Source organism: Tachyglossus aculeatus, chromosome 5 (genome assembly GCF_015852505.1).
Source record: "Tachyglossus aculeatus isolate mTacAcu1 chromosome 5, mTacAcu1.pri, whole genome shotgun sequence".
Classification (NCBI taxonomy): Eukaryota; Metazoa; Chordata; class Mammalia; order Monotremata; family Tachyglossidae; genus Tachyglossus; species Tachyglossus aculeatus.
Window position 1 is genome coordinate 42,287,451 of NC_052070.1, and position 22,028 is coordinate 42,309,478.

Sequence of the window (22,028 nt, forward strand, 5' to 3'; positions counted from 1 at the left end):
ACAAGTCAGTAGAGACCCAATTGATGAAAAGATTAGCTCAGCAAGCCAAATATATCCTTGATCTAGATTTTTGTATTTGAAGTCTGGCTCGAGAGAGGCTTCATCTTCCCCCATGCCACTGATATGCATATATGGACCCAGCAGGGGAGATCGAGCTGGGATTCCAGGCAAAATAATCCGTCTTTCAAGGGGTAGATATCAGCCCAAATACACCCAAGCAGAAAAATCACCTGTGGGGAAGTGCAAGCTTCAAGGGGCAGAGGAGAGTTTAGGAGACTTGAATCAGGATGGAAAAAGGCACTTTGACATCAGAAGGGCTGTGAGTGGTCTTACAGTTATGAGATTGATTTAATAAAAATAATATAATGATGTCATTTATTAAGTGCTTACTCTGTGCAAAATACTGTTCTAAGTGGTGGGGAGGTTGCAAGGTGATCAGGTTGTCCCACAGGGGGCTCACAGTCTTAATCCCCATTTTCCAGATGAGGTAACTGAGGCACAGAGAACTTAAATGATTTGCCCAAAGTCACTCAGCTGACAATTGGCAGAGCTGGGATTTGAACCCATGGCCTCTGACTCCAAAGCCCATGCTCTTTCCACTGAGCCACACTGCTTCTCTGATTTAGCACTTACTATGTGCCAAGCTCTGTGGTAGATAGCTGCAAGAGAATAATAATATGGTATTTTTTAAGTGCTTACTATTTGCCAGGCACTGTTCTAAGTGCTGGAATAGATATGAGATAATTGAGTTGGACACAGTCCCTGTCCCACATAGGTTCATAGTCTTATTCTTGACTTTGTAGATGAGGTAACTGAGGCACAGAAGAGAAGTGACATGCCCAGGGTCACACAGCAGACAAGTGGTAGAGCCGGGATTAGATCCCAGATCCTTCTGAATCCCAGAACTGTGCTCTCTTTACTTAGCCAAGAGAATCAGATTAAGTCCTGTTCCTGCCCTACCAAAAACCCCCATCCAAGAGTTGAGAAAAGCAGGTAGCTTATCCCCATTTCACAGCTTGGAAAAGGAGGCTCAGAGAGGGTTTTTTAAAATTAGTATTTGTTAAGTGCTTACTATGTGTCAGGTACTATACTAAGATCTGGGGTAGATATAACTTAAGTTGGTTATAATCCATGTCTCAAATGGGGCTCACAGTCTTAATCCCCATTTTACAGATGAGGGAACTGAGGCACAGAGAAGTTAAGTGACTTGCCCAAGGTCACACAGTAAAGTGGAAGAGCTGGGATTAGAAACCAGGACTTCCTGACTCCCAGGACTCCCAGTACTCTTTCCACTAGTCCATTTTGCTTCTCAAAGTTCAAGTGACAAGCACCCCAAGAGAGTTTTTGCCAAACGGAGAAATATTTTTCAAAAGCTAGCAGCAATAAGAAAGATGGTTCAAAGTAAAGTCTGTGATTTGGTTTCCTAGACCAGTGAATGAACTCTTTAGGAGGTAGGTTGGTGTGACAGGTGGAGATTTCTGCTTAGAACAGACTTCTTGGAATTAAACTTAAAATCTTACAGCAGATGGTCTTGTCGTGTGATGAGAAAACTACTGGATTCCAGGCTGCTTAACCACTTCTCTGGAGGTCTGAAAGAGTTAACCCGCCTCCAGACAGTGAGTAAAGGCTGGAAAATAAGAATACCCTGAATATATATACATATAGCACTTCATTTTCCCAAAGCGCTTTCATGTCAGTTATCCATTTTATCCTCGCACCAGCAGGGAGAGGCAGATATCAGTGTTCCCATTTTACAGATGAGGAAATGGAGGCCCAGAGAGGGTGAACTGTTCAAGGTTACAAAGCAGGTTGGTGGAAGAGCTGGGACTAGAACCTGGCTCTCCTGATTCCCAGTTCCAGGCTCTTAGTGCCTCTCTAAGGAATTTATAAGGACCAAACTCAAGCTATGTGTCCCTTGGGGTTTCAGGAGCACACAAATTCTCCAGAGTAAATAAAAGAGGATCACTCCATTTCAAGGGACATGGAGCAGAGAGAAGACATTTATCTGCCCAGACAGCAAGTCTAATTCCTGGGGGGTCTTTATGTGTTTCAGGAGTCAGGTCTTAGGCTGTTTTTTTCCGGCCCCCTGTCTTGGCGAGTGTGATGGATTGAACCAACACCATCAGCTGTGATGGATCTCCACTCCAGTGAGGTGCCGCTGAAAAATGCTGATTAAATTTGGGTGGGGGAGAGCTGGAAACTCAATCTTCCCTGCCTGCACTTAACTGCCTGCACCCACCCCTATCCTTCAACATTGATTTGAGATTCTCTCAGATTCCTCCACCAACCAGAGCTGACACCAACAGGACCCACCCTCCCTCTCCCAACTTTCCAAAGCATTTCTGTGGCCCTGCAGTCCATGCATGAAGACTCCAATAAAACACTGCTCTTCCACGCCTCCTTAGAAGGGACCACCCCCAACCCAAAGGTGATGATCTCCATCAAGACCTCGCATGTTTGGAATAGGCAGAAAAATAAATGAGGCCTTTTCTGCTTACTGCATCTCTCACTTCGGAGAAGGAAAGATTAGCGTATGTTCGCTGTGTTCATCGGAGACACAGAGACCCCAGAGATAAAAAGCCCTAGAGACCAGATACTACACTACAGCCATGCCTTATCCACTGCCATCCTATGTTGGGGCTGGAACAAATTTGGATTTATACTGGGGACAGGGATGAGACAGGGATAGTCTCACCCTCGGCTTCAAGGCTCTCCATCACCTCGCCCCCTCCTACCTCACCTCCCTTCTCTCCTTCTACAGCCCAGCCCGCACCCTCCGCTCCTCTGCCGCTAATCTCCTCACAGTGCCTCATTCTCGCCTGTCCCGCCATCGACCCCCGGCCCACGTCATTCCCCGGGCCTGGAATGCCCTCCCTCTGTCCATCCGCGAAGCTAGCTCTCTTCCTCCCTTCAAGGCCCTACTGAGAGCTCACCTCCTCCAGGAGGCCTTCCCAGACTGAGCCCCTTCCTTCCTCTCCCCCTCGTCCCCCTCTCCATCCCCTGTCTTACCTCCTTCCCTTCCCCACAGCACTTGTATATATGTATATATGTTTGAACATACTTATTACTCTATTTATCACCAAGTTACATTAACGACAACCTCATTCACACCTACTCAGCCTTCCTGTCCCACCATTGACCCCCTGCCCACGTCCTCCCCCGGGCCTGGAATGCCCTCCCTTTGCCCATCCACCTAGCTAGCTCTCTTCCTCCCTTCAAGGCCCTACTGAGAGCTCTGCTCCTCCAGGAGGCCTTCCCAGACTGAGCCCCTTCCTTCCTCTCCCCCTCGTCCCCCTCTCCATCCCCCGCATCTTACCTCCTTCCCTTCCCCACAGCACCTGTATATATGTATATATGTTTGTACGTATTTATTACTCTATTTATTTATTTATTTTACTTGTACCTATATATTCTATTTATTTTATTTTGTTAGTATGTTTGGTTTTGTTCTCTGTCTCCCCCTTCTAGACTGTGAGCCCACTGTTGGGTAGGGACTGTCTCTATATGTTGCCAGCTTGTACTTCCCAAGCACTTAGTACAGTGCTCTGCACACAGTAAGTTCTCAATAAATACGATTGATTGATTGATTGATTGATTTTACTTGTACATATCTATTCTATTTATTTTATTTTGTTAATATGTTTGGTTTTGTTCCCTGTCTCCCCCTTCTAGACTGTGAGCCCACTGTTGGGTAGGAACTGTCTCTATATGTTGCCAACTTGCACTTCCCAAGCACTTAGTACAGTGCTCTGCACACAGTAAGTGCTCAATAAATACGATTGATTGATTTATTTATTGATTGATTGAGAGAGACTGAGGAATATCTAGAACTAAGGGAAAGAGGCAGGAATCATTCAGCGGCATGACTAATAATAATAATAATAATGATGGCATTTGTTAAGCGCTTACTATGTGCACAGCACTGTTCTAAGCGCTGGGGAGGTTACAAGGTGATCAGGTTGTCCCACAGGGGGACTTAGTTTTAATCCCCATTTTACAGATGAGGTAACTGAGGCCCAGAGAAGTTAAGTGACTTGCCCAAAGTCACACAGCTGACAATTGGCAGAGCCGGCCATGACCTCTGACTCCAAAGCCCGGGCTCTTTCCACTGAGCCATGCTGATTCCCCTAGCAGAAGACTAGCAGAAGAGCGTACATTTGGGAGTCAGAAGAACTAGTCCCGGCTCTGCCACTGGACTGCAGGATGACCTTGGGAAAAATCATAACCAATCTTGGGCCTCATTTTCCTCCTCTGTGAAGTAAAAATGCGTTACCATTTCTCCCTCCCTCTTAGACTGTGCCCAGTCTAAATACCTTATATCTTCCACAGTGTTTGGCTAGAGTTAACACCTAATAAATATCACAATTCTCTTATTCCTGAAGGTAGTTTGACAGGGGTCTTGAATTTCATAGGGTTGATTTTTTTTATGGTATTTGTTAAGCACTTACTATGTGCCATTCACTTTGCTAAGTGCTGGATTAACTTTTATGTTAAAAAGGGACAGGATCTCCAGCAGAAGAAAGGGCTATTTAAGAGGAAGAAATCCAACTTGCCAAAGACTCAGAGAAGCGGTGTTGCCTAGTGAACGGAGCATGGGCCTGGGAATCAGAACGACCAGGGTTCTAATCCCAGCTACACCACTTGTCTGCTTTGTGAGTTTCGGGCAAGTCACTTAACTTCTTTGTGCCTCAGTTACCTCATCTGTAAAATGGGGATTAAGACCATGAACTCCATGTGGGACAGGGACCGTACCCGACCTGATAAACTTGTGTCTACCCCAGGGCTTAGTACAGTGCCTGGCACATATTAAGTACTTAACAAATACCATAAAAAGGGCCCTGAATTCCTCATTTAATACCCAACATTTACTGTCCTTCAGAGGATTTCTGACTTGTAGAAGATAATAATGATGGTAAGTATTAAGCATTCACTCCATACCAGGCACTGGGGTAGATACAAGTTTATAACATAGGAAGCAGTCCCAGTAGGAGTAATCAATAGATCAATGGTATTGATTAAGTACTTTACTAAGTGCTTTGGTGAGTAAAATACAACAGAATCAGCAGACACATTCCCTGCCCAATATGAGTTTATAGTCTAAAGTAGTAGTTAGTAGTAGTAATTTGTACCAGCTTAGTACATTATGCTATACTAGGCTCTTTGGAACAGAATAGAGGCCTAAAACAATCCTTGCCCATAAGAAGTTTTCACTCTAATGAGGAGGAAAGAAAAAAAAATGCTTAGAACTAGAGTAGTCAAAATAAGTAAATTAAAGAGACATGTAGACATGAACGTTAGGGAGGAGGTAAATACATTTATAAGTGCTGGAGCTGGCTGAAGGGATGACATGACTCAAGATGTTGGGAAATGAATACGGAAAAGTTTGTTGGAGGAGGTGGAGTTTAAGGATGGGATTTGACTGTAGGGAAAGGTGTGATCTTTCTTCAGGGGAAGGAGGGGGTTCCAAGCCAGGAGTAGAGACAGGATTGTCAAGAAAGAGGAATAATAATAATAATAATGGCATTTATTAAGTGCTTACTATGTGCAAAGCACTGTTCTAAGCACTGGGGATGTTACAAGGTGATCAGGTTGTCAATCCCCATTTTACAGATGAGGCAACTGAGGCGCAGAGAAGTTAAGTGACTTGCCCAAAGTCACACAGCTGAAAATTGGAGGAGATGGGATTTGAACCCATGACCACTGACTCCAAACCCCGTGCTCTTTCCACTGAGCCACACTGCTTCTCTAATTAGAATTAGGAATTAAGAATTCTAATTAGGAATAATTAGAAGGTTGCCTTGGGAAGAGTGAAGACAGTGTTTTGGGGAAGAGAAGGTGGAGAGAAAATAGGTAAAGGTGGGGCCAAGGAAGAAACTGTAAAACATTTGTGAAGAGTTCTTGTTTGATGTGATAAGGCAGAGAGAGCCAGCTAAGGGTTTTGAGGAGAGGAGAGAGGTGGGTCAAGCAATGCTTCAGGAAGATGAATTAGACAGCACAGTGGAGTATCGATTGGAGAGGGGAGAGGCTGGAGGCTGGAAGGCCAGTAAGGAGGCTAATACAGTAGTCTAGCCATGGCAAGACTGGGGTTTGTATCAGGGTGGTAGCAGTTTGGGTGGAGAGGAAGACATTGTACTAGAAGAAGTGGCAGGATTTGGTGGTGGACTGGATGTGAGAAATGAATGATACCTCAGACTTGAAGATGATGCTGAGGTTGCCAGCTTCTGGCAGGAGAGGATGGTGGTGTTGTCTACTGCTATGGGAAAATTAGGGGGAGGAGTGGGTATAGGGCAGTAGAGGAGGAAATAGACATGTTGAGTTTGAGGTGTCTACAGGATATACAAGTGGAGATGTCCTGGAGGAAAGAGGATATGCGGGATTGCAAGTCAGATGAGAGGTCAGGGCTACAGAGTGAGATCTGCGAGTCATACAGAAAGAGGAGGAAGCTAAATACCAGGTCAAGGGTTGGGGACGCAAATCATCAGATCGGACACAGTCCCTGTCCCACATGAGCACTTAGAACAGTGTCTGGCATATTGTAAGTGCTTTACAAAAAACATCATCATTATTATTATAGAGGAGAGCTCTGAGTGCTTCTCCCTTAGTCCACTAAATGGCGGGGTGGAGGGGGTGGGGAGAGCAGGACTCCAGGCTACATGATATGCAGGGTGCTGGGGTGGGAAAAGAGGGGGGTAGAGTAAGTCTGAAGTCACTTGCAAACCAAGAACTGGGATTAGAGAACTTCCCACTGATGTGGAAAAAAAAATAATAATAATGGCATTTATTAAGCACTTACTACGTGCAAAGCACTGTTCTAAGCTCTGGGAAGGTTACAAGGTGATCAGGTTGTCCCACAGGGGGCTCCCAGTCTTAATCCCCATTTTACAGATGAAGTAACTGAGGCACAGAGTCGTTAAGTGACTTGTCCGACGTCACACAGCTGACAAAACATGTGACAGCACCTCTACTGGACAAAGAAGGAGTTTCCTTGGAGACTGTGGCTGGAGCTAGTACTTGCCAAGCGCTTAGTACAGTGCTCTGCACACAAGTAAGAGCTCAATAAATGCAATTGAATAAATGAATGCGTTGGGACAAGTTATAGAAGTTAGGATAAAACCACTTGGCTGCTTCTGCCATCTGATGGTTGGAATTAAACTTCAGGCAAAGTGTGATGCGTGACATGGGGAAGTCTCAGCTCTTTAAGTAGAGTCATTTGAAAACTCCCCCAGGCCTTTTTTTTAGGGCACTTACTCTGTGTCAGGCACTGTACTAAGCACTGAGGTAGATGCAAGTTAATCAGTTTGGACACAGCCCATGTCCCACTTAGGGCTCACAGTCTTAGTCCCCATATTAAAGATGAGGTAACCGAGGGAGAGAGAGAAGTGAGGAGACTTGTCTGGGGTTACACAATAAAGAAATGATGGAGGCATGATTAGAACCCAGGTCTTCTGACTCCCAGGCCCATGCTCTATCTTCTAGACCAAGCTGTGTCTGGGGTTGTTTTTACTCTGGTTTTCTCTTTTGGGAGGCCTTCTTACATTGATTATACCTTAGCCCAAACATAGCCTAGATTTCTAGCTCAGCTCAGAGGGCTTTAATTTGGCCCACTAACTTTGTGCCCCAGTGGAAAAATCGCTATTAGCAGGATGACTCACCGGTGTCATGTAGTTTTGGTTATTTCAAAATAATCATTTTATTTCTGCAAATTTCCTTATTTTCCAATGATAATGGGGGTTCTTCTCATGTCTCCCAAGAGGTCAGCAAGCCTCATTTTCCACATTTTACAGATGAGGAAACTTGAAGCCTCTTTATGGACTTTATGGACTTAGGGGAATAGCCTTTTTGCCTCACTAATCTATATCCTTTAACATTATTCTTAAATATCACTCAGCGTGTCTCGACATTCCTCTAAAACCTCCAATCAATCAATCCTATTTATTGAGCACTTACTGTGTGTGCAGCACTGAGCTAAGTGCTAGGGAGAGTACATTCCCTGCTTCTCTTTCCATGTACAAAACTCCTGACAATTGGCTTCAAGACTCTACCAGTTCTATCCTTATGTACTGCTCTCTTCACATGAAACTCTCCAGTTAACATTCCTCCCTCATCCCTAGGTCACCTTGATTCTTGGTAGGGCAGTCTTGATTCTCCTGCCAATCATCACTCCTTCTCTCTGTTTCCTCCTGTTGGAGCTCCCTTCATCCCCTACATATCTTCCAGAATGCAGCTTTCCTCATCTTTAAAGCCTTCTGAGACCTCCCATCCTGCAGGAAGCCTTCCTGGATTAACTCTCTGCACACACAACAACCCAACAGTCACTCTTTGCATTTCTGAATTTATGTCCATCTTCAATAATTATATATATATATATATATATATATATATATATATATATATATATATGCCTTTCCAACCTTGTATCTCCCCCCACACTTAGAACAGTGCTTGGTACATAGTAAATGCTTAACAAATACCATTATTATTATTCATGTATTTCATCTTTCTCTATTTGGGTTATTTCTGAGTCTGTTCTTTCACTGTTTGTAAATCATTTGCATCTGTCTGTCTTCCCCAATAGATTGTTAGCTCCTTACGGGCAGGATATGTCTTTTTTACTTTTGGGGTTCAACCCGAAACACTCAGTACAGTGCTCTGCATACATGAGATGTTCAATAAATACTATAATTGGTTGACTGTAGGTCGTTCTCCATGAAAACCAGCTCTCCCACTTTGGGGTGGAGGTATGACAAGACAAAGCATGGATCAGGAGAGGAATTAATCTAGCTCCATTACTGCCACTCTGGACACATCCCCTTATCCACCAATCAATGGTATTTATTGAGCACTTACAATGGGCCATGCACTCGTGCTTGGAAGAGTACAATACAACAGAATTATCAGCCATGTTTTCTTCCTCTAATGAGCTAAATTGTATTTTCCTCTCCACAGGAGGGAAGGAGAATTGTAAGAAGAATTTCCTGTCAGGCAGCCTCCCCTTTGTTTCAGGGATCTTGTGTACAAAGAAAGAATAAATATATAAGAAGCCCCTCTGGCCTCCTTGAAAAAGAATGGTATTAATAAGTTGCTTATTCTATTCCAAAGCACTCTCTGAGCCTCAGATTCCTCGTGTGTATAATGGAGATCTGTTCTTTCTTCCTCTTACATTATGAGCCCCTGAGAAGACAGAGGTCATGTCTGTTCTGTATATTCTCTACCTTGCTCAGTGCTGAGCACAATCACTGGTCCTGCCAGGAGAGTAGCTAAACTCGGTTTGAGTTGGTCATTTGTAGTGGCCCCAGGGAGTTAGACCTGCTTTCCTCCCGGTGGGATTTAGCCCAGGGATCCTATAGGATCCATCTGCAGTATACAGAAGCCTTGTATTCCATTCTCCCCAGTCTGTTCTTTTGCTAACCCTGGCACAGCGTCAGCCTTGATTGAGGTCATTTATCAGCTACTGGGTCATGTTCAGAAAATACCTTTTGACTACACTTCGCAGTGAGCTGCACCTTTGCCCACCCATTTGCTCTTTGTCCTCTGGGGCTCGGCTTTTGGGGATGAGAGAGTACAAGGGCAAGCATGAGAAGTTGTGTGGCCTAGTGGATACAGCATAGGCTTGGGAGTCAGAAGGATTTAGGTTCTAATCCCGGCTCTACCACTTGTCTGCTGTGCTGACCTTGGGCAAGTCGTTTCACTTCTCCGTGCTTCGGTTCTGTCATCTGTAAAGTGGGGATCAAGATTCTGATGTCATCTGCAGCGTGGCTCAGTGGAAAGAGCCCGGGCTTTGGAGTCAGAGGTCATGATTCGAATCCCGACTCTGCCAATTGTCAGCTGTGTGACTTTGGGCGAGTCACTTAGCTTCTCTGTGCCTCAGTTCCCTCATCTGTAAAGTGGGGATGAAGACTGTGAGCCCCCTGTGGGACACCCTGATCACCTTGTAACCTCCCCAGTGCTTAGAACAGTGCTGTGCACATAGTAAGCGCTTAACAAATGCCATCATTATTATTATTATTATCTGGTTCAGGGACTGTGTCCAGGGTGATTAGCTTGCATCCCCTTTCTAGACTGTGAGCCCATTGTGGAGTAGGGATTGTCCCTATCTGTTGCCAAACTGTACTTTCCGAACATTTAGTACAGTGCTGTGCACACAGGAAGTGTTCAATAAATACGATTGAATGAATGAATGAATCTACCCCAGTGCTTCATATGGTGGCTGCCTCATAGTAAGCACTCAACAAATATCACAATTAATAGTCAAAATTATTAAGCAACTAGAGGTCAGCAATCTTGTCTTCCCACTCTCCCATTGCTGAGTACCGTGCTCTGCTTATGATAAACACTCAATAAATGCCATCAGCTGTTTGAATGACTGGGCTGCACAAGCCACTGGCACCAACATCTACTCTGACTTTCCTGATGGAAGCATCCATCCTCAGCATGTTTCAAGAATACCTCCTGGCCTTTTTCTCTATTTGTGATATTACAGCTTGGAAAGCAAAATGTTCCCTTGTGGGAGGAATCACGAAACTTTCTCTAGGAAATGAAATCACCCTTTTCTCAATCAGTGACTAGGTAAACAACTGTCCCAGGCAATAATCAGGGCTATTAGAGATGAAATAGATTAATTTGATCATTGATGCTCTGGCTCAGAGCTAGGGCAGCTGATATGCTCACCTCCATTCTCAGTTCACTTCTCATTTGCTTTGATTTGGAGACTTTTGGAAACTCTTCTAGCCTTTGCTTATGGCTATCATAATTGTCCTCCAAACACCCCTGGGTTCATAGTGAAATATAAATGCCAAGCTGCAAGTTCAATTTCCCAAGTAGTTTGCAAAAAGCCATTTTGGTGAACAGCGAGGAAATTGAGATCTGATCGTCTCGATATTTCCTGGACAGGTAAATGGCATTTTCCATTTTTCATGAGTCTTTAGAGTGATGCCATTGTCAGTTTCTAAAGGGAAAGTCAAAAACCGAGCCTCTTTGGTAGCCTTCTCATTGCCGAGGCTTTCCAAGAAAGAGGCAGAAGAACATATGGAAAAAAAGAAGGCCATTCTTCATTCCCTGCTCATGGAGTAGAATTTCACCACTTAGCGAGAAGCACATTAAAAAAAAAAAAAAGAACAACACCGTAAGGAGCAGTTGAGCAGTTTTTCCACTGTGCTTTCTCTGGGCCTTAAAGAAAGAAGTCGGCAATGTAAGTAACTGTCTAAAAAATGAAAAGACATATCTCCTGCTGAGCACCGGGTTGCCTTCTAGAGCTTAACATTGTTCAGGGAGCCAATTATGCAAAAGAAGAGTAAGCATATTTATGCTTAATAAGAGTGGATTTCACCTCGCAGGAAATGAAGATGGAGTGGATCCATTAGCTAATCGAGCCCAGGGTGCCTCCACCTTTGTGTTTTTGAGAGTTTCACTCAAATAGTGCTTGGCCTCTGTCCAATTTCTATCTAGTCCCTTCCCTTCCTGGGGATAGACATCTCAGCCCTCCTTTGTACTGCTCTACATGTTCATTTGTTTTTGGTGTGGTCATTATTCACCTTCATTATTCAGGATATGTATACCTTTGTGTGCCCTCCACCGTGAGCCGCACCCCTACCAGTCTATTGGCTCATGGAACTCCCTGCCCCAACAGGGAGATGAGTGGCAGGGACCAGAGTGCGAGTGACACTGCTGGAGTCACCAGCACTAGGATCAGTTCCTCCGTGCAGATTCTCAACCTTTGTTCTTCACGGCTGGTTCCATCATTCGTCCACTAAATTGTAAGCTCCTCATGGGCAGGGATCGTCTGTCTCTCCAAGGGCCTAGTACACACAGTAAGAGCTCATTAAACACTGATGACGTAAGGCCCACAGTGAAGGGTGTTGGATGGTCCAATTCTAACCAGAAGTGTGGATCTCCAAAAAGGCAGCCAGCATGTGTCTCCTTCAAGGGAAGCAGCCTGGCCTAACAGATAGAAAATCTCCTCAAAAATCTCCAGTGGCTACCAATCAATCTGCGTATCAGGCAGAAACTCCTCACTCTTGGCTTCAAGGCTCTCCATTATCTCGCCCCCTCCTACCTCACCTCCCTTCTCTCCCTCTACAGCCCAGCCCGCACACTCCACTCCTCTGCCGCTAATCTCCTCACTGGGCCTCGTTCTCGCCTCTCCCGCTGTCGACCCCCGGCCCACGTCATCCCTCTGGCCTGGAATGCCCTCCCTTCCAACATCCACCAAGCTAGCTCTCTTCCTCCCTTCAAAGCCCTACTGAGAGCTCACCTCCTCCAGGAGGCCTTCCCAGACTGAGCGCCCTCCTTCCTCTCCCCCTCATCCCCTTCTCCATTCCCCCCGTCTTACCTCCTTCCCTTCCCCACAGACCTGTATATATGTATATATGTTTGTACATATTTATTACTCTATTTATTTTACTTATACATATCTATTCTATTTATTTTATTTTGTTAATATGTTTTGTTTTGCTCTCTGTCTCCCCCTTCTAGACTGTGAGCCCACTGTTGGGTAGGGACTGTCTCTATATGTTGCAAACATGTACTTCCCAAGCGCTTAGTACAGTGCTCTGTGCACAGTAAGCTCTCAATAAATATGATTGATTGATTGATTGATAGAGTACAGGTCTAGAATTCAGAAGGACCTGGATTCTAATCCTTCTCTTGTCTGCTGTGGGACCTAGAGCAAATCACTTCACTTTTCTGGGCATCAGTTCACTCATCTGTAAAATGGGGATTAAGGCCGTGAGCACCATGTGGGACACGGACTGTCCAACCTGATTTGCTTGTATCCACCCCAACGAGCCAGAAGCTGGAGAGCCATGTCCCATGGCCACGTGAGGGACCACAAACTCCTAATGATAGTAGTGGTTTTGGGGGAGGGACAGGAGAATCAAAGGTCCTGGACCTCCAGGTCTGTGATCTAATCATGATATCCTAAGTGGTCATTTTTCTGTTTAGAAATCAGGGGCCTCTATGCTGCCCCTTTTCTCTTCCACCTCCATCCCCTTCCCTGTGCATATATTTTCCAAGTTTAGTGATGATGAGCATGGAAAAGGCTAGGAGCAACATGGCCTACTGGAAAGAGCCCAGGCATGAGTGTCAGATGCTCTGAGTTCACAGACCTTGGGCAAGCCACTTAACTTCTCTGTGCCTCAGTTACCTCAACTGTAAAATGAGGATTTAAACTGTGAGCCCCACGTGGGACAACCTGATTACCTTGTATCTACCCCACTGCTTAGAACAGTGCTTGGCACATAGTAAGCACTTAACAAATACCATCATTATTAGTATTATTATCCCGGCTCTGCCACTTGCTTACTGTGTGACCTTGGGCAAGTCACTTAACTTCTCTGTGTCCCAGTTCCCTCATCTGTAAAATGGGGATTCAGAACTTGCTCTCCCTCCTACTTAGATTACGAGTCCCGTGTGGGACATGATTATCTTTTACCTACCCCAGTGCTTGGTGCAGTGTTTGGCTTATGGAAAATGCTTAACAATTACCAAAAATATTATTGTTATGAGGCTTAATATCCTAGGTATTCCTGGGTCTCATAGTCTGTTTTTGGGTAGGGACCGTCTCTATATGTTGCCAACTTGTACTTCTCAGGCACTTAGTATGGTGCTCTGCACACAGTAAGCACTCACTAAATATGATTGAATGAATGAATGGATAGAGTGTGCACATTGGAAACCTCCTCATTCCCCAATGCTCAAAGACCTGAGGTTGCAAGTCTGGGCTCCTTTGGAGCTTGACCAGACCTTATTCTTTATGGAAGAGATCCAGTCAGCCTTTGATGGGAGCCAAGGTCCCCAGAATACCATCAACAGACTTCTTCCCTCCAAGGATAATAATAATAATAATAATAATAATAATAATAATAATAATAATAATATTGGCATTTGTTAAGCGCTTACTGTGTGCCAAGCACTGTTCTAAGCTCTGGGGGAGATACAAGCTAATCAGGTTGTCCCATGTGGGGCTCACAGTCTTGACACATAGTAAGCGCTTAACAAATGCCATTATTATTATCATTATTATTATTATCCCCATTTTACAGATGAGGTAACTGAGGCGCGGAGAAGTCAAGTGACTTGCCCAAAGTCATACAGCTGATCGGTGGCAGAGCCAGAATTAGAACCCATGACCTCTGACTCCCAAGCCCAGGCTCTTTCCACTAAGCCACGCTGCTTCTCTATAGCATGGTCTAATGGATAGAGCACGAATCTGGGAGTCAGAAGGACCTGGGCTCTAATCCCAGCTCTGCCATTCATTAGCTACGTGACCTTGGGAAAGTCACTTTACCTCTCTGCACCTCAGTTTCCTCATCATAAAATGGGGACTAAGACTGCGAGACCCATGTGGGAAAGGGACTGTGTCCAACTGGATTAGCTTGTTTCTACCCCAGCGCTTAGTAAGTGCCTGGTAGAAACACTTAACAGATACCATAAAAAAATAGTGAAATGGCTGCTTGCAACCTCCAGAACTGCAGAGTGGCCATCTACCCCAGTAAAACCTCTCTCCAAAGTGTAGGTAGAGGAGAAAATTATTGAGCACCCCCTGAGGGCAGAGCACAGCATTAGGTGTCAATTCAACCTAATTAACCTAGTAAGAAAAAGAGCCTGTTGGAGACTTGACTTCTCCAGAGATTGATCCAATTCACCAGAAAGCATCTGTCCAACCCACGATGCCTGGCTAATGCAGTTGCAGCCTCGAATCCTCCCCAGCTGGCGAATCTCTTCAGATTTCACAAAAGTAATCCCAGAAAGCAAAAATGCCCACAAAACAGAATGGCAGGCTTCTGTCCATCCATCAAAAACAAAACTAAACAAAAAAAGAAGCAACAACACTAAAGTAAAGTGGCTAGAGATATCAGATAGAGAGCTCTGAGATATTGCTGGACTTGCAAATCATCAAACAATTAACAATTCTCTGCCCTTTCCTTCCAACACCCTCAAAGAAAATTGGAAACCTTAATTACCCAAGTGTCTCAGCCATCCAGAAAGGTCAAAAAATATCATTAACCTTATTTCACAGATGGGTAAACTGAGGCATAGAGAGGTTAAGTGGTTTTCTAAGGTGATTTGGAATACCAGCCAAATGGCAGGAAGCAAAAAAGAACTCTGATTCAAACTTGTGGGTGGCCTCGTTCCCTGGTTTAGGATTGGAAATCTAAAGGGTAATGGCTAGTTCATCATTTTCTCCATTGCTTCTGATTTTCTTTCAATCACCATCGGCAGGGCAGATTGGGCTATTGCTTGGGGTTTGACACCATCCTCACCATTTGGGGGACATATAGGAGAAGCCAAAGATGTGCCCCCTCCTCTCGAGGTGCTTACAATTTGAGAATTAGTTCCACAAATTACACTGACTCAGGTGTTTCCTTGCACACTGAGGAAGGCCGTAACAATAGAAACGGGGGTATTTGTTAAGTACTTACTACATACCAAGCACTGTCCTTAGCACTGGGGTAAATACAAGATAATCATGACAGCCACGGGTTTCATCACAGCAAGACATTCCCACAGTCAGCCCCTGTGCGCACACGTAGGAAAGCAGTGGGCCAGGGACTGCCAGTCTTTAAGTCATGTTCTGTGCTAAAGAGAGGTCACTGACCTCCGCTACAGTGGATTAGAGCCTCTCCCGGGGGACCGTTCTTGTTCTTGGAGGTTCCTACTCTTTTCTGTCTGCCTGGATTTCTTGCACAAAAAGGATGCAGCAATGAAACTTGGTGAGAAGCGAGACTCCTGTAGGGCTCAGGGGGATCTGCCTTCTTGGAGGCTTATGTTTCTGGGCCTACCTGTGACATGGATGCAGACACTAGAATGAGCACTGGTGGAGAATAATGTGAGTGGAATTCAGTGCTTCTGTGGGCAGGGCACTGGGGCCACCTGTTTCTCTCTAAAAGTAGGGATTAATAATGATGGTTCTTGTTAAGCGCTTACTATGTGCAAACCACTGTTCTAAGCACTGGGGTATATAGAAGTTAATCAAGTTGTCCCACATGGGACTCCCAGCCTAAATCCCCATTTTGCAGATGAGGTAACTGAGGCACAGAGAAGTTAAGTGACTTGCCCAAAGTCACACAGCTGACAAGTGGCGGAGGTGGGATTAGAACCCATGACCTCTGACTCTCTAGCCCGTGCTCTTCCCACTAAGCCACGCTGCATCTGTTGCCGAATTGTACTTTCCAAGCGCTTAGTAGAGTGCTCTGCACACAGTAAGCGCTCAATAAATATGATTGAATGAACGAATGAATGAAAGTAGTGGTAGCATTGGCATGCTCATCCTGTCAAGGCATGGGTCCTATGCTCTTATCACTTAAGTCAAACTTTGGTCCTCCCTGATGATAATAATAATATTGTTAAGCACATGCTATGTGCCAAACACTGTTCTAAGTGCTGGGTAGATAGAAGTTAATCAGGTTGAACACAGTACCTGGCCCACATAGGGTTCACACTCTAAACCCCATTTTACAGATGAGGTAACTGAGGCCCAGAGAAGTGAAATGTCTTGCCCAAGGTCATGCAGAAGACAAGTGGTGGAGCTAGGATTAGAACCCAGGTCCTCCTGACACCCAAGTCCGTGCTCTATCCACTAAGCCATGCTGCTTCCTGATCCCTGTCAGCATCCTATACCTGCAATCTTCTGTGGACTGCTCCACTGCCCACCTACTTGGTCGTTGCGTTCTTTGCCTCAGCGGGAACACGCCTGGCAGGTACATGAGGGTGCCAGTGGCGCTGCACAAGTTACTGTTGCTGTGATCGGCTCCTTCATGCAGGTTCTCCATCCAGAAGCCTTCGTGAAGGCTTAGAGAAGCAGCATGGTTCAATGGAAAGAGCACGGGCTTGGGAATCAGAGGTCATGGGTTCAAATCCCGGCTCTACCAATTGTCAGCTGTGTGAATTTGGGCAAGTCACTTAACTTCTCTGGGCCTCAGTTACCTCATCTGAAAAATGGGGATGAAGACTATGAGCCCCACATGGGACAATCTGATCACCTTGTATCATCCCCAGCATTTAGAACAGTGCTTTGTACATAGTAAGCGCTGAACAAATGCCATCATTATTATTACTATTCGTGATGGGACTGAGGCTCGTCCAGGGTGGACAGTGGGAGAATCAATGATCAGCACCCCGAGCAGAGGGCACCTGCGCTTCCCTCCAAGACAACAGAGCCCTTGTCAATCAGTGGTATTTATTGAGTGCTTACTATGTGCAGAGCACCATACTAAGTGCTTGGTAGAGTACAATGCAACAGAATTAGCAGACATTTTCCCTGCCCATAACAAGTTTACAGTCTAGAGATGGATGGCGCCAACACCACATCCAGCTGTCGGTTGCCTTTCTGGGGTTGACGCCTGATCAGGAACCTCCAAATTAAGTCATGTCCACCCAGGGTCAGGCCAGTGGTCCTTCAACTCGGGATTCTGTCTGCAACTCGGCTATCAGGATGCTTGAAGAAAGTGTATGGTGTTTGTCCTCCTGGGCATGCACTGCAAGAGCTCATGTATGTATTTATAAACTCTGTATGCATTATGGTTAATCCAAATGTACATAAAATCATAAGTATCATTTTTCTTCATACATACCCAAAGAAGTCACCCCTGATGTTAAAATTCACCTATGGGGTATTTGTATGCAAGATTATATCTAGTTTTCCTATCATAACATTTTCCCTAACAACTCATCGTGGACTATTATCCACAAATTTGTCAGTGTACTTTTTAACCTCCAGCAGTGCAACGAGCTACTGTACTGATTATCTTCTTTAGGTAGAGCACTATATTAAAAACTTGAATAAGAGGTAAGATCTTTCCCTCAAGGAGCTTGCCCTTCAGTAAAAGGTAAGATCTCTACCTTCTAGGAGCTTACAATCTTATTTGAATCTATTAATATTTTCTAATAATAATAATAATTTTATTTGTTAAGTGCTTACTATGTGTCAAGCACTGTTCTAAGGGCTGGGGTAGATACAAGCTGATCATGTTGGACACAGCTCACAGTTTTAATTCCCATTTTACAGATGAGGTAACTGAGGCACAGAGAAGTTAAGTGTCTTGCCCAAGGTCAAGGACATGTTCCCTGCACTTGAGAAGCTTCAGGACTACTAGAATGGGAAGCGGCATGGCCTAGTGGATAGAGCATGGACTTGGGGGTCAGAAGTACCTGCCTGGGTTCAAATCCTGGCTCTGCCACTTGTCAGCTGTGTGAGGCACAGGGAAGTTAAGTGGCTTGCCCAAGGTCACACAGCTGACAAGTGGCAGAGCCAGGATTTGAATCCAGGCAGGTACGTCTGACCCCCAAGTCCATGTTCTATCCACTAGGCCATGCCGCTTCCCATTCTAGTAGTCCTGAAGCTTCTCAAGTGCAGGGAACATGTCTTGTCCTTTCAGATAAGGCTCCCACCCATCTAGACCTGTGCTTGGAACACAATAAGGCGATGGACATAGAGGACGTGGACTTCAACTGCAGCAGTGGTCATTTAGGATGGATAGAAGACGATCTTGTTGGCCATCTGGAGGTTTAAAATTGGAACACGTTTCTTGTTAGATTTGTAAGGTCCTTGAGGGTAAGAGGTCTTGCCTTTCATCTCTGACATTCCTGATGGGTGATGTTGATGATGATGTTGTTGGGAATCTGCACTCCTGGCAGTCTTACCTGATTGGAGGCAGGAGGATGCATCAGGTGGCTTCTAGTTCTAGTACCTCATATGTCTATTATGTTTTTTTTGAGCCTTTTCTGTACGTAGTGTTCTGCACCCTGTAAGAACTCATTAAATAACATTGACTGACTGACTGACTGACTAACTGACTTCAACTCTAAGGAAGGAGATCACCACTCCCTTCTTTGCTTCCCAAGTTACCATGCATTATTGGGCAGCAGTGTGAGCAACTGAAACCCGGGGATTAACCAGCCAGTCAGCAAGCACCATTTTTTGCAGATGACCACTGAGTTCAGGACCCTCACCTCCCTTCTCTCCTTCTACATCCCAGCCCGCACACTCTGCTCCTGTGATGCTAACCTTCTCACTGTACCTCAATCTTGACTGTCCCACTGTCAACCGTAGCCCACATCCTATCTCTGTCCTGGAATGCCCTCCCACCTCAAATTCACCAAACAATCACTCTTCCCCACTTCAAAGCCCTACTGGAGACACACCTCCTCCAAGAGGCCTTCCCAGACTAAGCCCCCCTTTTCCTCAGCTCCCCATCTCTTTTGTGTCACCTCCACTCACTCTCTTTGCTCTTTTCCTCTCCCCACCTCACAGCACTTATGTAAATATGTATATATTTATATATTAGAGAAGCAGCGTGGTTCAGTGGAAAGAGCCCGGGCTTTGGAGTCAGAAGTCATGGGTTTTAATCCTGGCTCTGCCGCTTGTCAGCTGTGTGACTTTGAGGAAGTCACTTAACTTCTCTGGGCCTTGGTTACCTCATCTGTAAAATGGGGATTAAGACTGTGAGCCCCACGTGGGACAACCTGATCACCTTGTATCCTCCCCAGTGTTTAGAAAAGTGCTTTGCACATAGTAAGCGCTTAACAAATGCCATTATTATTATTATTATTATTATTATATATCTATAATTATATTTATTTATATTGATGCCCGTTTACTTGTTTTGATGTCTGTCTCCCCCCTTCTAAACTGTAAACCCGTTGTGGGCAAGGATTGTCTCTATTGATGAACTGCATTTTCCAAGTGCTTAGTACAATGCTCTGCACTCAGTAAGTGCTCAATAAATACGTTTGAATGAATGAATGAATGAATGAATGAAGGCCTCCAGGAGGCCTTCCCAGACTGAGCCCCTTCCTTCCTCTCCCCCTCGTCCCCCTCTCCATCCCCCATCTTACCTCCTTCCCTCCCCACAGCACCTGTATATATGTATATATGTTTGTACATATTTATTACTCTATTTATTTATTTATTTATTTTATTTGTACATATCTATTCTATTTATTTTATTTTGTTAGTATGTTTGGTTTTGTTCTCTGTCTCCCCCTTTTAGACTGTGAGCCCACTGTTGGGTAGGGACTGTCTCTATATGTTGCCAATTTGTACTTCCCAAGCGCTTAGTACAGTGCTCTGCACATAGTAAGTGCTCAATAAATACGATTGATGATGATTGATGATGATGAATGAATGAAAGGGCAACACTTCTAATAATCCGCCAAGATGGAAAGCTGGGTAGTCAGGTCCAAGCCAAAGCAGGCACATTTGAAAAATATCGCCTGTGCAGAAAGGACAGAGAGCCCTGGGAGAGTCATGCTTTCTAAGATCAAACCTGGCATTTGGTGGACATATAATGAGCTCTGCAAGGAAGCAGCGATCAAAGCAGTGAGCATTTGCAACATCAGAGGAAAAGTCTCTCGACTCAGCAGGGCCCCAACCAGTACTACTGACTGGCTTTACTCCCCCAGACCGCCGCTCTCCATATCTTCGAAGTCCTAAAATTCCCCACCTCCTTCAGAAAGCCTTCCCTGAAGAACTCCCACCACCCCAAGCTGTCTCAATAAAAAAGACCCTCCCAGTACTTAGTATATTTCATCCTGATCCTCAGCACTTCTGTATATACTATATTTATTTGTGTATTGTTATTCATTCATTCATTCAATTGTATTTATTGAGCATTTACTATGTGCACAGCACTGTACTAAGTGCTTGGGAAGTACAAGTTGGCAACGTATAGAGACGGTCCCTACCCAACAGTGGGTTCACAGTCTAGAAGGGGGAGACAGAGAACAAAACAAAACATATTAACAAAATAAAATAAATAGAATAAATATGTACAAATAAAATAAATAGAGTAATAAATACATACAAACATATATACATATATGCAGGTGCTGTGGGGAGGGGAAGGAGGTAAGGTGGGGGGGACGGAGAGGGGGAGGAGGGGGAGAGGAAGGAGGGGGCTCAGTCTGGGAAGGCCTCCTGGAGGAGGTGAGCTCTCAATAGGACCTTCATCCTGGGATATTTGACTGATTCTTGATGTATGAGAAGGAATGTGACCTGGTGGAAAGATCGCGGGCCTGGGAGCCAAGAGGCCTGGGCTGTATTCCCCATATTCCCCATTCTGCTATTTTTCTATTCTGCGACCTTCGGCAAGTCCTTTTACTTCTCTGTACCTCAGATTCCTCATCTACAGAAATGGGGATCATAACTGTTTGCCCTTTCTCTTAGGCTGAGAGACCTATGTGATAGTTGCAGAGTCCTACTCTCTTTTTATAGTTTATCTAACCCAGCACATAGTGCAATGCTTAGCACACAGTAAGCACTTAACAAATTCTGCATTTATTATATGCAAACCACATGTTGACAGGGAATTAAGCACAAATTAAGTACTGGCACAATTGCATTCCTTTTTTGTTCTGTTTTTTTATGGCATTTATTAAGCACTTACTGTGTGCAAAGCACTGCTGTAAGCGCAGGGGAGGTTACAAGGTGATCAGGTTGTCCCACAGGAGGCTCACAGTCTTCACCCCCATTTTACAGATGAAGTAACTGAGGCACAGAGAAGTTAAGTGACTTGCACAGAGAAGTTAAGTGACTTGCCCAAAGTCACACAGCTGACAAGCGGCAGAGCCGGGATTTGAACCCATGACCTCCGACTCCAAAGCCCGGGCTCCTTCCACTGAGCCATGCTGCTCCTCTCTTCATTTTCAAGTCCGCTTTCTTGCTCCCATTTTATTTTCAGCTCTTTAAGGGTAGGGGCTGTTCTTTGGGCTTCTGGGGTTGATTGATTGATTGATTGATTCAGTATTTGGCACAAAGTAGGTGTTCAATAAATGGCATTGATTTATTTTTTCTTCTGGCTCCCACTATCTGCCAATCAGGAAGGCCATTTTCTAGATTTCACACTGGACATTCCATTGTTCAGCTGGACCACCCCCCCAGCTTGGTATGGATACAGCATCAAAAGCCTACACATCCAGCAGTGTCCAGCCTCCCTCCAACACAGTTCTTAACACCAAGTCCCACAGGTCAAAAGTGATGCATGTGTTTACAGGGGGCTGACTGTGGGGATGGGGGCACAATGTCTCTGGAG

General features: G+C 44.9%; 1 protein-coding gene across 2 annotated transcripts in view; it reads left to right on the forward strand.

The window, feature by feature from the left end:
- AJAP1 (adherens junctions associated protein 1) overlaps window positions 1-22,028 on the forward strand; it is a 203,852-nt gene that overhangs the window by 9,004 nt on the left and 172,820 nt on the right. The gene's annotated exons all lie outside the window — the stretch shown is intronic.